Raw genomic sequence first — 6,000 nt, 5'->3', positions numbered from 1 at the left:
TGGTTTTTGTTGTTGTTGTCATCGCCTTTGCGCACCGCGGCCCAAAAAGGCCCTTCTCTGCTGAAAAACGACCCTCTTTACATACCGAGCCACACGGACGTCCCCGCGCCACACACCACAAAAAAGCGCCCCTTTTCACGCTCGCACGCCCACGCCACCCCTCACTAAAACAACCCTCACACGCCACCACACACCCCCCCCCACACCCCAAAACCAAAAAAAAAGGGGGTTTTTATTTAAAACTTTTTTTTTCATACCCAAAAACCCCGCCCCCCCTCCCCCCCCCCCTATAATCCGGGGGTGTAATTTCTTGGCGAGTGAACGCCCCAGGCCCCGGTTTGGGCCGGGGCTGGGGCCGGGCTGCCCCGATCGCGGGCGGAAGGGGGCCAGTCATGGCAGATGTTCCGGGGTTTTTTCCGCTCCCCTTTTCCCCCCTGTGGGCACGCCCATGCGGCGGGGGGGAAACAGAGCGACAAAAGGGACTTCGGTCGTCTCCGGGGCCTTTGGTGGGCCGCCCCCAACTGGAAAAAAAAACCCACGAAAAGAATCCGGAATCAGTCTGCAGGCGTGGCGCTGGATGGAGACGGCGCCGCCAACTGGACAAAAATAAAATTCCACTGTCTTTTCTCAAGAATGACAGCGGAATCAGTCTGCAGGCGTGGCGCTTGGATGGAGACGGCGCCGCCAATGGAAAAAAATAAAACTTCCACTGTCTATATCTCAAGAATGACAGCGGAATCAGTCTGCAGGCGTGGCGCTTGGATGGAGACGGCGCCGCCAACTGGACAAAAATAAAACTTCCACTGTCTATATCTCAAGAATGACAGCGGAATCAGTCTGCAGGCGTGGCGCTTGGATGGAGACGGCGCCGCCAACTGGACAAAAATAAAACTTCCACTGTCTATATCTCAAGAATGACAGCGGAATCAGTCTGCAGGCGTGGCGCTTGGATGGAGACGGCGCCGCCAACTGGACAAAAATAAAACTTCCACTGTCTATATCTCAAGAATGACAGCGGTAGAAAATCGAATTTTGAGGTCTTGTTTTGACGAGGGGGCAACCACATGGAATGTTTGGGGACACAATATTTCTTAAGGCTAAAGATGTCGTCAGATTTCACAAGATTTTAACCGATATTCCGCCCAAAATTAGCTTGTTTTTGGCCTTATTGGGGGCAAGGTTTCAGATTTCCCAGAGATTTCTAGCTCTAAAGGGGCTCAAGATTTCTAGAGTGGTTGCCCCCTCGTGTTTTGAGCATACATAGTACAAACTAATTTACTTTGTTATACGAAGAAATAGTTCGTAAATTACGAAGTATTTTCTTCATAAGCTTATGTATGCTCAAAATACGTTGTTATAACAAACTGCTTTTCTTTGTAATGCCCATAAAATACTTTGCAAGGATTTCTCAGTGCAGGTATATCGACATCTGAAGGTAGCGTTTTTGACGAGTTAGCACTCCCTGCGCTCCACGCCCCATGCTGCTAGCCACTGCTGCCTCCGCCGGGATTTGCCTTGCAGATTCGGCCCTCGTCCCGCGTCTCCCAGATCCCCGCACCGGGATTCGCGAATCCCTGCATAACCAGGGCATACCCAGCAGACTGATTCCGAGAGTCGCTTTCGTCGCCCGAGAGGTAGCTCAAAATACTCCGTAAGGTTTTATCCGTGTAGCTTCCTTTCGTGCTCCCGGCGTGAGCTGAAAGAGCCACCTCGACAGGGCTCGGCGAAAATAGTGGCCGAAACAGAAAAACGACGCGAGAGCAACAGCGCAGTATTATCGATATGCTCGGCCGGGCCGGGTGTGCCGGGTGGCGCGGGCCGCGGGCATGATGGCGCTCCCTTGCCTTAGGTCCCTTCCCGGCGTCCCATTGATTTACCTCGGCGGGATGGGCGGGGTGGGGCGGGGCGGGGCGGGCCGAGGCAGTCATGCGATGACGTGGGTGTCTGGGGTAAAGGCACGGCCAAGGAAGGGTCGAAGAATACACGCGGCCCGATATCGCACATCACCGGGAGGGGGGAGAGCGGGGGAGAGAGAGAGGGAGAGTGAGAGGGAGAGTGAGTGAGGGAGAGTGAGTGAGGGAGAGTGAGAGGGTGAGTGAGTGAGTGAGTGAGTGAGTGAGTGAGTGAGTGAGTGAGTGAGTGAGTGAGTGAGTGAGTGAGTGAGTGAGTGAGTGAGTGAGTGAGTGAGTCACGTCCCATGAGTGCGAGAGAGACAGAGCAGTGCTCTGAATCAGCCTGCTGACGGCAGGGGCGCCGGAAGTGTATTTCCTCAGGGGGGCAAACAATTTTAAATCCTACATTCCTAATTACCCCCCTCCCCCACCAAAAAGGTGCTTAAAAAGACCCTACTCTTTCATGCACCGCCTCGGGAAGGCTTTGACCGCTGATAGTTTAGGAGCAGTGGTCTCGCAAAAATGGTCAAAAAGTGAATGAATTTCAGAAAATCACCGTTTTTGCTGACTTTGAACTGTCACTGCATCCAATTTAGTTGCGGTCAAAGGCCTCCCTCGACGCCTTACTATTCTTAAGACCCTACTCTTTCAGGCCCCGCCTCGGGAAGGCTATGACCGCTGATAGTTTAGGAGCAGTGGTCTCGCAAAAATGGTCAAAAAGTGAAAGAATTTCAAAAAATCATCGTTTTTGCTGACTTTGAGCGGTCACTGCATCCAATTTAGTTGCGGTCAAAGGCCTCCCTCGACGCCTTACTATCCTAAAGACCCTACTCTTTCATGCCCCGCCTCGGGAAGGCTTTGACCGCTGATAGTTTAGGAGCAGTGGTCTCGCAAAAATGGTCAAAAAGTGAATGAATTTCAGAAAATCACCGTTTTTGCTGACTTTGAACTGTCACTGCATCCAATTTAGTTGCGGTCAAAGGCCTCCCTCGACGCCTTACTATTCTTAAGACCCTACTCTTTCAGGGCCCCCCCTCGGGAAGGCTTTGACCGCTGATAGTTTAGGAGCAGTGGTCTCGCAAAAATGGTCAAAAAGTGAAAGAATTTCAAAAAATCATCGTTTTTGCTGACTTTGAGCGGTCACTGCATCCAATTTAGTTGCGGTCAAAGGCCTCCCTCGACGCCTTACTATTCTTAAGACCCTACTCTTTCAGGCCCCGCCTCGGGAAGGCTTTGACCGCTGATAGTTTGGGGGCAGTGGTCTCGCAAAAATGGTCAAAAAGTGAAAGAATTTCAAAAAATCATCGTTTTTGCTGACTTTGAGCGGTCACTGCATCCAATTTAGTTGCGGTCAAAGGCCTCCCTCGACGCCTTACTATTCCCAAAAACCCTACTCTTTCAGGCCCCCCCTCGGGAAGGCTTTGACCGCTGATAGTTTGGAGCAGTGGTCTCGCAAAAATTGTCAAAAAATGAAAGAATTTCCCCCAAAAAATTTCTTTTTGGTGATTTGAATCACTGGTTCCAATTTTGGCGGCAAAACCTTTCGGGGCCCCTTAATATCCCGCCCATTTTTCCCCGGCCTTAAAGGGTTTGACCCTAAAATTTAAATTTTCCAAAAATTTAAAAGGAGGGGGGAACCCCGCGGGTTGCCCTTTTATTTGGGAGGGTTTTTTCCACGGTTCCCGCCCCCCGGGTGATTTTACTTAGTCCGGGGGGGGCCCCCCCCCAAATTAGGGGGGGTCCCATTTTTCCCCCCGGCCCCCTTAATTCCCCCCAACGCCATAAAACAAATTTTTTCCCTTTTAAAGGGGAGGGGGAAGGGCCGCGGCGTCCCCGCTCCTGGGGGAGTTAACCCCTTTCCCCCACCGGTTTCCGCCCCCCCTTTGATTTTTCCCTTTCCCCCGGTTTTAGGGGGGGCGATCCCCCGCCCAAAATTAGGGGGGCACCCTTTTCCCAAACCCTGACCCCCCTTCCCGGGCCCGGCAAAAAGGGGAAGCACCCAACCGCCAAAAACGGAACGAACCCCTTTCCGCGTTTGGCGGCATTTCCAGCGTGGACCGCGATGGTAAACAGTGGCCGACAGTGGCGTACCCCAGCGTACGCTGGCCGAGTCCTAAGCCTCATTCCGCCACACGATTGCCGGGCCCTTCGGAGCTCCGCCCTCCTCCTCTCTGGTTCGTGAGGGCGGTGTCGCATAACACACGTCAACAATGACGGTGGACACTCACATTTGAACGGACTAGACCATACTGACCATTCGGTTTGACTCCAAAGCGCAACAAGACAAGCGACACACACACACACGCACACACACACACGCACACGCACACACCTCTGCCGGCAGTGCGGCAGCAGTCCCCGGCCGCCGCTACATCTGCACTCCGCGGCGCGCTCCGCGCTGCTCCAGCTGGTATGGTTGGCAGGCTCCAGGCAGGCTCCAGGCAGGCCCTAGCAGGCCCCAGGCAGCGTCGCCGGTTCGCGGTCGTTCCGCGGCCTAGAGGGCGGCCCGGCCGCAGCAGCCTGCTCGACGACAAGTCCCTCCTCCTCGGGGTGCGCTGGCGTGCTGGCTGCTGGCGGCGTGCAGCGCGGACGGGGCCCGTCGACGCGGTCCTCTCTCCAGCGCGAGCGGGACGCGGAGCGCGGAGGCGCGGAGCCGGCGCGGCTTTCGGCCCGGGCACAACAGTGTCCACGCCGCACTACGCCGCACTACGCCGCACTACGCCCCACTACGCCCCACTACGCCCAGACTACGCGCAAGCGCGCCACACTGGCTCTCCACGGCGCAAGCTGCGCGAGCACTGGCCGCCCGGCCCTCGCGGCCCGAGCCCCACGGCGCCCCGCCCCCACCGCTACCCCGCCCGGGGCCTGCCCACCCCCACCCCGCCCCTCCAGTCCTCGGGGGCAGCGCCCGGAAGCGGCCGTCTGTCTGTCTGTCTGTCTGTCTGTCTGTCTGTCTGTCTGTCTGTCTGTCTGTCTGTCTGTCTGTCCTGTCTGTCTATCTGTCTATCTGTCTGTCTGTCTGTCTGTCTGTCTGTCTGTCTGTCTGTCTGTCCTGTCTGTCTGTCTGTCTGTCTGTCTGTCTGCGCCGCGTTGTCAGGCTGTCAGGCGGGCTGGGCGGCGCCGTCGAACTCCGCCGTCACGCAATCGGCGTCACCGAGGTGCACAGGCACACCGAGGGCGCCGCGGTTCTCACGGCCCACACACGGGGGCCTGTCGCACTGGACTACTGAAGTATGGGGAACTGGAGAACTAGAGTGCAAGAGCTAGAGTGCAGGCCCGGACTGGCCCGGGCCGCGGGGGCGCGATCGCGCCCGGGCCTCGCGCGCGCGCGAAGCGCGGGGCCTTCGGCCGCGAGCCACGGGCCTTTCCACCGCGGGGCCTTCTGGCCGCGGCAAAGTCGCGGCTTTAACTATTTACGTACTTAACGAAGGGTACCCATTTCAACTTTCCAAATTCGCAGATTTGCGTCATCATGCCGGATTCCGCGAGAGTGGTTTCCAGAAATTTCTGCCGTTTCGCGATTTCGCCAATCAGCGCCTTTTGCCACTTGGTCCCAAACGTGCGCCCGGCAAACATCGCTCCCGCCGGGGCCTCCCACCCACGCCCCCCAGCTGGGGGAACGCCCGGAAGCGGCCGTCTGTCGTCACTGTTGTCACTGTGTCTGTCTGTCTGCAATCTGTCATTTTCGAGTCTGTCCGTCTGTCACTTTGTCCTAAATCGTTGTCGGCAATCGTCTTGGTCGCGTCTTCTGTCGGGCTGTCGTGGTCTGTTGTCTGTCTGTCTGCGCCGGTTGTCAGGCTGTCAGGCGGGCTGGGCGCCGTCGAACCGCCCGTCACGCAATCCGGCTCACCGGGCCCAGGCAACCGAGACGCCGCGGTTCTACGGCACACACGGGGGCCTGTCGCACTGGACTACTGAAGTATGGGGAACTGGAGAACTAGAGTGCAAGAGCTAGAGTGCAGGAGTTCTGAAACACTGGAGCACGAGAGTTCTGGAGTGCTGCTACTGGAGCACTAGAGTCGAGAGTAAACTGGTGTCGGGAGCTGTTGAGCGCCCGGCAGGTAGGCAGCCCTCTGGTGTTCGAGTCGGAGGGGTTGCCTGTGGTCTT

This window comes from Thrips palmi, unplaced genomic scaffold, assembly GCF_012932325.1.
Source record: "Thrips palmi isolate BJ-2018 unplaced genomic scaffold, TpBJ-2018v1 HiC_scaffold_11, whole genome shotgun sequence".
NCBI lineage: Eukaryota > Metazoa > Arthropoda > Insecta > Thysanoptera > Thripidae > Thrips > Thrips palmi.
Note: the sequence above shows the minus strand (reverse complement) of the source record.